Here is an 11374-nt window from a genome sequence, read left to right on the forward strand (position 1 = left end):
AGGAGCATTAACACAGCCACACTGAGCATCCTGCATGTTTTCAGAGACAAACAGTAATAGATTAAGCTAGACATTTAACCAGAAAGCCAGGCGCAGCAATTACTGCATCTGTGGAATGCCACAAAGTGAAAGCTTCTGGCTGATCCTTGCCTGAGTTTTTGTGGTTATAAGCCTGCAATCATAATATCACATTAGCACACAGTTGAGACATGTAGGGCCCCAAATTGGCAGTCCAAGGCAGGGCTGAGTGTAACAGAATGGGTGCAGTTCCAATGCACAGGAAAGGAGTCCAGGGATCTTCCCCAGAGGGGCTGCTCTGCATCTCTAGTGGGCCAAGGTATACAGCTTCCTAGGTACTATTTAGGGTCATACGGATACAGTGGCATCTCAGGAAATGATGAATAAGGGCCATTAGCAAAACTGTATGTATTTATTTATTTATTTTTATTCTCAAGTAGTTTGCTATTTAGTAAAGCAAGACTCCTGCACCACCTCTTTTAGCATCTGCAAAGGGACCAGGCAAAGTGAGAAACTACAGAGAGCACAAAGGGGGTGGACAGCTTTGCATTCTGTGAAAAGCCCTGGCAGATGCCCCTGAGGCTCTTCGGATGAGACTTTCCTCACTTTCAGATCATTTTCACTCCAGCCCTTACAAAGTAAGCCAAGCCAAGCCAAAGTATTGGTCTTCAGCGAGGTCTCTGCCCACACCAAGAATTTGGTGTCAAACTGCTCTATATCCTCCTTCACACAAAAAGGGGACTAGACATTCACTAAGTGGGCCACCAAGGTTTCCCACCACAGTGGAGCCTTCATGCACCACACTTTGCTCTATCACGTCTGCACCATTTCTCATCCAGGAGCCATGCATGAGATGCAGAAGAACGAGGTATGGTCTGAACACTGTTGCTTCCCAGCAATCCCCCCACCTGCCAGAATGGTCACTTCAAGAAGCAATTCAGGACTGAGGATCAGACTGGCCCAAAGGTAACCTAGAGCCAGCTTTACAGCGCCCCATACATAGGAACAGAACTAACCACAGGGCCTGGCCTCAGGGTCTTTGAGATTTTGGTTTGATTGCTTCCCAACAGGAAACATGTTTTTTACTCATTCTCCTACAACTAAAAGAGAAAAATGGGGAAAAATTGGATTTTCCTCACACTTAACTCCTGCTAATAATATCATACTATAACACATCTTGGGGCAGAACCCAACCATGGAAAATTTCAGCACCGAAGTTATGAACATGCAAATGCACAGGAGAGAAATATAGAAATATTCCCAGCTTTAAATGCAGCTGGCGCTTCCAGGCATCTGTTTTAATATATATTTAGTTGGCTATATAAAAAAGTGTATCGCTCATTCCAGTAGCATACTGACAAGTCACACAAATTAAATGAACACCAAGGCATAAATGCTTATCACCCCTAAGAGCTGCCAAGTGATACAAATCCCGTCTGTATAGCTCCTTACAGTCTCCCTAAGCTACCCCCTTCTTGAAAGCTGGGGTATTAAGAGCATTTGCCCCAAGACAAGAAAGTCAAGAGACTTCAGCTGTGTCAGAGCTATCTCTATCCACTCCTTCTCTTTCTCTTAGGTGCTCCTCTGGGCGATTACATCAGTAAACCCCAACTGATGATTTAGTACAGTCCCTGCTGCTTGGGGAAATCAGCCCCTTTACCACTCCCTTCCCATTGCTGTCGGGGTGAGGGTGTCCTCATGGGTCCCCATTGTGTGGCTGGGTCCTCACAAATACACAGAACTCCAGCAATGCATCAACCAAAAAAAAGGCCTATCAGCAATTACCCTGAAAGTCCCATGATCTAAACAGATCTGATTCCCCTCTGGAGATCTCCATGGAGTTTCATTGGGATGGCAGAGAAGAGAATTTGTGTGGATCTTTAGAAGCAAAGACTCACTGTACCACCTTGGGATGGTTTTGAAGTCCCCTGAGCAGATGGACGAGAACCAATCTTCCATCGCCATCTACCATAATACCTGTTTATTTATCTACCATAATAACTGTTTTCACTAGGAACTCTGAAGCAACCTGTATAACATCCAGGATGCACAGGAGCAAGAGACAAAGGTTTCTCAGCAAGGGTCCCATGGGTACAGAACTCTGCCTTGCAGGATAACTCAGTCTCACAGCCTTCGAGATGAACGGTGTGACCCACCCATTCACAGTCACACTAGCACTGCTCTCTCATCAGGGGCAGCTGCTCTAATAACAGATGTGGAAGGAGACAGATGGTTAAAGAAGGACATTTCCTTCCACCTGTCCGCCATAAAAACCTTTTGACAGAGAGAAGAGAGAGCGAAACAAACAAAAGACCCTTCCATCTTTGAGTAGGACTGAGAGTCAGTTATCTTTTAGCAGGTGCTCACATCCTGTGATTAGCATGATGCACATAAATAGCTAAAATGACAAATGGCTTCTCCCATCTTGACAAACTGAATCTATTTGGATTGCAAGCACTTTGTAGCAGAAACTGTATGTGTATGGCACCTAACATAGTAGGAGCAACAGCAATATAAATACGTTAATAATGATAACAGCAATAGCAATAATCTAAGATAGATCCATGTTAATTTCAAATCTGTTCTGGTGCAAAGGCAGATGAATAACTACTTGCCACATGGAAGAGGAAGAGAAAGATTATATTCAAGTTAAAGCTAAACAGTGACGACTATGGAAAAAAAACAGTTGAAAGTATCTAGATCAGAGATAGGCAACCCCCAGCACACATGCCAGAGAGTGACATGCAAAGGCATATTGCTTAACATGTGTGCCTGGGGGTGGACAGTGGGAGGGGGGCCACAAGGGGCCCAATGCTTGTTGTGGCAGTGCAGCCCCAGCCCCTTCCCCACTGTCCTCTTCAAGGTGTGCGTGCACCTGCCACTGCCAATGAGCCCAGCTGGGACTGCGTGGACCCTGGTGCAGCTGCTTGCAGCCTCCCTACCAGCTGCAGGGAGGGTTGGCAGGTGGCAGGGGCAAGCCCAGAGCCCAGGCTAGCTGTGGAAGGCAGCCAGGAAGCTGCAAGCAGCTTCACTGGGATCTGCGGAGCCCTTGTCCACTCGTTGCTGGCAGTGGGTGCACACGAGCCTTGGATCAGACATCAGGGAAAGGGCCAAGGCTGTTCTGCCACAACAAGGATCAGGCCCCTCACAGCTGCCCCACCACCCTCCCCTGGCATGCCAACATCTTACAAGTCAAGGTTGCAGATTGCAGGTGTTTTTGACACTCTGCCCAAAAACACTGCCGACCCCTCATCTAAATGTCATAGTAATATGGTCTGTGCCTAAAATATTAGTCTCTAATTATCAAGATAAAGGATAAACTCATGAAAAAATGCTCCATGTATTAAAAAGCCATTCAAACATAACCTTTTGGTCTTCCCAGAAAAAAAAAGCCTGTTACAAGCTCTTCAGAGCCTGAAGCTTGCCTGGAGTTTACTTGCGACAAGAAGTATCAGGCAGGTGAATGAGCCTCTTACATACCCACTGTTAGAACTGACTCCATCTGAGGAAGCCAAGTAAGAAAGAGAAGGGACCTTAGGGACCTCAGGTCAGCAGCAAACCTTTTCAGTGCTTTTTGTGGGGGGGTTAAACATCTGTGTGGAGACAGCATTCATGAAACAGAGAGGCTGACAGCAATGGAGCAACCCAGCAGAGCATAACTAAGTAATGCATACTTGGGTCCTGCTTTTCTGGTCATGGGCTGTCCACATATGCTACTGTCTACAGTGCCCCCCTCCTTTGCTATTCCTCCCCTGCACAGCTCTGCCAGTACCCCTTACTCTTCCCCTGCAGCACCCCCAGCAAATCAAGTCCTGACATCTAAAAAACATCTCTGCCAAGAGGCCCAAGACCCTCCATCGTTATGCACATAATTTCCTGCTGTTCCAGGCCTTTTGCATAGAAACAGTCAATTGTGCCAAATCATGTGGGGGTTTTGTGATGTCCAAAAAAGTCCAGATGGGGCTCATTTCTTTTATGACCAAAAATGACAAACTTAACCTCAGGTCCCGAGTAGTGTATGGACTGTATCACCTTCCTGTAAAACACGCCCCAAAGTGCAGCATTTCTATGAAACAGGAGCAAAAGAAGCATTCTCTTTCTGCAGAACCTGCTGCCCTGAAATCAGGGCTAAGCAACTGTAATCTCTAAGACACTAGGGAAAAATAGGCTTCCAGAGGTAGTGGCCATTGGCCAACTCTCCCTCCCCAGTATAAGAGATTCTGGCAGATCGACTCTTTCAGTCATTCCTAAGGATGAATCAGAACCAAAATAATGGGTCTAATCAAACCTGAGTTTCAGGGAAGTTGAGATCCAAATAAGCACACTGCGAGAGGATTCTCCCACCATAAAGAGCCAAAGAAAACCCTGGATTTCTGAGGAAGTACAGAGTTGGATTTGAACTCTGTAGCAACTTGTGCCAGTGAGTGTGTGTGTGAGAAAGAAAGAAAGAAAGAAAGAAAGAAAGAAAGAAAGAAAGAAAGAAAGAAGAGAGGGAGAGGTGGGGGTGGGTAATTCAGTCTTCATGAGTTTCTATAATTAAAACTATGCTGGAGGCTTGGAAGTTGGATGAGGCAGCTGGTGTAACACAGACCCTGCTTGTTCTGCCAGACAGCCAAACTGTCCTCATTTAAAACTACAATAGAAACCAGATGGAGAAGAAGGGAGTGTGGAAGCAGGCATCAGTCAGAGGGAAACAGAGTTATAAACACCACGTACAGAGAAAATGATACTTCTCTTCCCCTGAGACAAAAATAGAGGGACAGGGAGTCACTGGGAATAGGATCACTCTCACTGAATGCCCCCACCTCCAGGGTCTTGAGATATGGGGGCGGATTTTTCCGTTTGCCCTTCTGCTACTTTCCCAGGAAAGATGCACAAGTAGGGGGACAGAGACCTTTGGTAATGAGTTGCTGGTTTATACAATGGGTTAAGACATTTTTATGCCCCTTCTAACCGCATTTTAATCCTAGATAAATGCAACCCTAGAAACGGCTGATTGAAATGCAAAATTTCTATTTTGCAGGAAATTTCAACATTTTGATTATTTTGGGGCGGTCCAAACTGGAAGAAAAACACATATTTAGAAAAAAACTTACAAACCAAACATTCTTTAAAAATCATTTTAGAAATTTTCATTTCAAAATGTATCTTTTTCATATTTTATACTATTTTTGCTTTATATTAATTTGTGACATGCCTCTAGCAGCGCACAATATTAATAGTCAAAATATTCTATTGTTTGATTTTAAAATGCTAAAAATATCAGTTTTAAAATAACAAATATATCATAGAATTATAGAACCGGAAGGGACCCATAGGATCAAGGAGACACTTTGATCTAAAAAATGAAATAAGATGTTTCAACCTTCATGAACTAAGCAGCTGCCTTCATTTTTTTTTAAGAACAATTAAATGAATAACATACAATTTACAACATAATAATATATTGATCTGCCCTCATAATTACAAAAATGGATAACATATCTTACTAACTGCAATATAGCTGAGATAATGTTGTTGTACTAACTAATTTTTGCATTTCCTGCTTCTTGCGACTTTAATTCATCATCCTTACTGCTGTATTATCAAGGACTTCTGCAATTCTTCTTTTTTCTTTTCAAGGAGAGCAAGAAGAGAGGCTCAATAGAGTATTTTCAGAATTGAAATATTACGCATGTGATTTTTAAACATACATTCAGTCAATGAGAGTTTGCATTTATATAGCGTTTCAACAGAGGATTTCAAAGCATTTTGCAAAGCTGAGACTATTATTCTTCATTTGCAAATGAGAAAGCAAGGTTTAGAGTGGAGTAGACCCTTTCACAGCCACAATGGAAATCAGTGGCACTTGGAGAATACAGTCCAAAAGCTGGTCTGCGTTCAGATTTTGTTCCAGTAAAAATGTTGCATTTTTGCCAAGATGATTGATTATACTGGTAGAAGACCTGTATGGATACAATTATGCTAATATAAAGATGATTTATACTAGTATGCCTTATTCTCCTTCTCATCCAAGAATACTAACAAGAGCACATTTGTACCAATATAACAGCATCCCCATTAAAGAGGTTGTAGTGCTGTAGCTGTGCTAGCACAGTTAAAGTAGTACAACACTGGTGTATGGACAAGTCACAAAAGGCCAGCTCACAGTTCACACTGCTTTACAGTACACTCAATCTCCCTTGCCCAACATGGTGTGAGAACATTCACACCCGTGCAGAGGACTGGAAAAGACTACCAAGTCAGAACCGCACAGCCGTCCACTTTGCACCTATGGATATGAATGACCCAACAAGGTGCAAGCCCACCAGGCCCATCTGCTCCTTCCTAGGGATGCATCACCTCAGCTGTGGATTGCAAAGAAGTTCAGAACCTTCCCTTCCCACCCACCATTCACTGAAGTTCCCAGATGTTAATGCCCAGCTGTTGATTTCCCAACTTCCCACCAAGTTCATTGCAAATTTGTAACTGCTGTGAACACAGCCCACTTCCCCAAGTCCTATCTCACTTGTACTAAATGGCCTCTCTGTTGGCAGCCTCAGCAGACAAGCCAAGGCCTCCATTCACTGCAGAGCCTGAATTCTCCTTTGCCCTGCAAAGTCAGAGATGAGGTGTGAGAGATGAAGCCATCTATCAGAGCAGCACTGTGGGATGCAGGCATAGCTGTAACCACTGTGGGCACGAACAGAGGGCTTCAGTCTCTGGGGCTGTCAATGCAGCTCAGCACTAATTCACTCAACAGAAGCAGCAAAAATAAACCACCTCACCATCCATTTCCAACGTTTATTTTGGCTGCAATGGCCAAGCTACCGGAACCCCCCCACACCTGTGTTTGCATAGTAAGGGATAGCTAAACAACATCAAATGGGTTTTGAAACAAATCACCCTGTTGAAGCCTTCCTTCCCTCTTCCCCTTTGGCTGCTACAAACTTAGTTAAAAAGATGAATAGCTGGCACTGCTGTGATCCTGTCTGTGCAGCCAGAACAACTGATACGCCACATAACACACATACGTCCTCATCTTCTCTTTTCATTTCTGTGGGAATCGTTGCTACAGCATCACTAGCTTTTTCACAGAAATACCCCTCATAATCTACCCCAGCAATTCTGGGTGGGAAAAGCATGCAAGAAGAACAGGTTAGATCCTGACAAGGGCCAAGTTAGTCTCAGCTCTCACTGTCTATATGGGGCAATGAATGTGCCCTGGACATTTCAGGGCCTTGTCTTTTGATTCTAGCTCGATACATTTCACCCTAACATTTTGAGGTCAGATTTGTGTTTCATTGAAGCTAGTGGTAAAAACCTTGATGAACTTCAGATACCAAGATTTTGCTCTTTGATATTGTACATATATTGCCTTCAATGCACACGTCCTGGGTGCCTCTACACATGCACCCAACTGCGCAGTTGTTACTGCAGTCATTAAATACTTGCTTTACTTTAGCAAGTAATCAATGACTGCATAGTAACCGCCGGTACTGCATAGTCCTGGCACTGCACAGTCCTGGCACTGCACGGGTCATTTCCAACCCTACTGCGCAGTAGCAACGAGCTACTGTGCAGTAGCTCATTGTACTGTATAGTAGCAGTGGTGTCACAGTTCATGCCCGCCAACACTACATCGCTGTAGCCCATCGCTACAGTAACATAGCATCTCATGTAGACATGTCCACTGAGTCCTAAAATTGGGCCTAGAAATAAAGAGCTGTTGAACCATAAGATTTGCCAAAACAGATCTGAACCATAAAATCCAGGATCCAGCCTTCTGTAATGGCCAATGACAGGTATTCACAGAGAAGCTGAAAGACTCCACAGTGCATCTGACCAATAGATCCTTACTTTCTCATCCCCTCATGCCATTAACTTATGCCCTGAAATGCAAAATAAGAGCCAGAGGTCTTCAAGCAGATTCCTAAGCCCTGCTCCCACCAGGGATGGTATGAGTAGTTAAAACCACCCCTCTGAAATATGGTTATTGCCATAATACCCCAACAGGCAAGACTTTTGAAACTAGGCTAAACCTAGAACACGTCTTTCTCGGGGAAAAAATCCTGCTTTGTCCCCAGGGAATGGATTCGGCGGTCTAATAGGATCATGCTCACATCTGTCTTCTAGGATTACATGCTTCAGACATCTTGGGGAACCAGTGCTTGAGCAGAATGTCGACTTGAGTACAGCGACATACCGTGGGTCTCCGGTGCCTGGGGGGGGGGTAATGGTTACATTTGCTCTCCCCGCCCCACCCTGCCAGCTCCCCCCGTCCTTCTTGTAGCAATACTTAAAGTCACATCACACGATAAGAACTCCGAAGGGCCCAGCTGGTCCACCACTGCTTGAGCATGACTTCAACTAACCAATTGGTTTACAACAAGACTCAGCTACAAACATATAAGAGAGCTCTATGTGGACTTTTTTAGTAGACGTGAAGTAATATACCATATAATGACTCCCCTGTGGGCAATTCCTGGACACTTGAGGAATAACTGTGCCAGGATGCTGCTATTACAGAGTCCCACACTTAACCTTGCTTCAGATGACACGTAGTAAAAATCAACATGAAGTGCTGTATCCTAGGGTGACCACATGCAGAACTGAGCAGATACAATACCCACAAGGGAGTGCTCAGAGTAGATGAGTGACAGAGCTGGCCTGAGAACTATAAGGGGGTAACATTGTAGTATTTGGATAGTTTCCATTGATGGAGTCTCTGTTTGAATCCCCCTGAATGCCCCCTGACCAGTCAGAATCAATAAATAAGTCTATAGACAGCAGGTCTTACATTATGTCTGCTTCTTTCTTTCCCAGTCCTTTCATCACCTCATCTGCCTTCTGCTTCTCCTTTCCCTCCCTCTGTTAAAATGAACAGACAAGAGCATATGCTACATTAGCCCACTTTAGTGAAGCAGAAAAATATATGGCTTTGGGATATTTCCCTCTCTCTCAGCTGCTCTTAACCCATGAATTGCAACTCCAAAGGGCATCAGCAGCAGTTATGCAGTTAGCAGCAAACCTGCTTCCACTTGCTGTTTAGTGGCAACCAGTCCTACACAATATATTATCATACCAGTTCCCTCCCTCCTGGGAGACCATGGGAGCCAGTGTCTCGTTTGTGGTACAGGACCTGTTGCAAAAGGCTCCTGGAGTCTAGAGATGCAGGAGAAAAAAAAACACTCGAGGTTTTTCAAGCCCTTGGTGGTCCAGGCTGATTCATCCCTGGATGCAGCATTTTGTTCAGTCTTATTTTCAATGTGCCCAGCCATGGGGGTTTCCATCATTTTCTTCTTAATAAAGGCTTGGAGGTCTCACTAGTAGGAAGTGGATCTGGGTGCATATGTTCTGGGGTTCATCTGAAGAGAACCCGCAGCAGATAAATCTGAGAAAGTGTTGGCACCCCTGTGACAGGTCTTTCTTAATTCATTCAAGTGTGTGTGGGCTGTGCCCACACACCCATACCCACATTAGACTCTGAAATACACCACTGGGTCAACTCCAAATTTATCCCTAGCAGCCACACTCAAGTACTGAGGTCTCAAGAACAGCCACAGAGGGATGCTCCTGATGCATCTTCACCAGTGTATTTCCACAAGGCCCGCAAGTGGACACAGGTGGGTGAGGACAGACTATCTTGGCCTCTAACAGTATCTACCAGATACAAATTCCCACTGCATTTTCTGCCCCATGCTGTTGTGCCATGTTGCTGTGCACTGTTAAGCAGTTGTTATGTTCCAGGCCACAGACGATGCATTTCAGTGGCAGACAGTGTGATTCCCATAGACTCAGTAAAGTGCTTTTGGATGAAAGATGCTACCTATAAAATATTGCTATTGGTGCAGACCACTGGTTGTCAACCTCTTTAGACTCAAGGCATCCGTCCTTGTATTCAAGGCACCCCTCTGTAACTTTTATGAATTGAGTGGCACCCAATTTAAAAATAAATGTATACACTACACTGCTTACTTTTTTACACAGAGGATGGGCAGTGGGGGTGGGGAATCATCCAGGCTTATCTGCTTATCTTATCTGCTTATCTCCTCACACTTCACAGCACCTTTCAAAAGACCTGGCAGCATCCCTAGGTGACCTGGTACCCTGGTTGAGAATTACTGGTGTATAGGCAGAAGAGAAGAGACAGAAAAGCACATGGAAGGTACTTGGATCTGTTACTCTTATGAGCCCTAGGTTTTGCAGGCTCCTGCTTGAAAGAAGATGAGATTGGCTTTAGAGAGGTTCCAGAAGACCTTTCTGTACATCTCTGGAGTGGGTGAGTTAGGCACCTGGAGTTAGCGTGGGCAAAAGCATAACAACACAGCTGCGTGCCCAGGACAGCTGGGACACACTGGGGTAGCAGTGACTTCTAGTTGTCACTGTGCCACCAGCAGAATCTCAGAGGTTGTTTTGCACCCCCCCCCCCCAAGTTAGCACCCAGGACAGCTTCCCCAGTCACTGAGTGTGAGCCCAAGAGAAGAGGTTTCCATAGCTGGTAGGAGTGAGGGTTGTGTACTCATGGAGGGTTGAAAGATGAACCTCCATAATGGCCATCTGGATTTTCCATGGCCTGGTACCTCATATCACTATTTATCCTTGTGCTAAGTGGGTGTGAAATGCTACCCTTTGGATCTGGTAACCTGGTACCCACCTGGTACAGGGGCAATGGGGGTGGAGTTAGTCCAAGTAACCAGTACCTGGCTGAGGACACTCAAGTTATCCTGACCCAAGTGTGAGCACCCTCCCTGCAAAGTTATACTGTGTTATCACTGGTGCAGCACTCACTTTTCTGTCTCACCAAAACAGTGGTTGTCAATCTTTTTAGACCTAAGGAACCCTGGACAGACTCAAGATCCCCCTCAGAAAATGCCAGCTCTTAGTTTTCAATCATTTTTGACCACAGAAAAATAATAGAGCAGTTTTCATGTTGCAAAGACCTCAGAAAGACTACTAAAGTGGATTTCTATTTGAAATCTCTGGGTTTGTCTTGTGAATCATGTTTGCCCACCTAACCATGCTCACATCACATGGCACCCCACAGCACCCTTGGAAGGATCTCAAGGCACCCCAGGGTGCTGTGGCACCCTGGTTGAGAATCCGTGCACTAGCATTTCATGGTGCTGTAGGCAGCTGAGCCAGTCTATGATTCTTTCAGAGTGAATCAGAGGAGAACTGAACTTTCCCTCAGGGCACATGGGGGATTGTGTAAGAAGGCATCACTGGATTAGCAATATACACGAGTTAGCTTGCATCATCGCTGCAAAGCATGTGGGGTACCAGCCCAAGTGGAATCTGAACCTGAGCTTTAACTTATGTACCTAGTTGTGCCAGCTAATGCAGGTTGAAAGCAAGTGGGGTTAGGAGATTCCTG

At 44.9% G+C, this 11374-nt stretch overlaps 1 protein-coding gene across 2 annotated transcripts in view; it reads right to left on the minus strand.

Moving 5' to 3' along the window:
- Positions 1–11374, minus strand: part of ARHGAP31 (Rho GTPase activating protein 31) — a 72271-nt gene that overhangs the window by 25690 nt on the left and 35207 nt on the right. The gene's annotated exons all lie outside the window — the stretch shown is intronic.

This window comes from Alligator sinensis, unplaced genomic scaffold (genome assembly GCF_000455745.1).
Source record: "Alligator sinensis unplaced genomic scaffold, ASM45574v1 scaffold344_1, whole genome shotgun sequence".
Classification (NCBI taxonomy): Eukaryota; Metazoa; Chordata; order Crocodylia; family Alligatoridae; genus Alligator; species Alligator sinensis.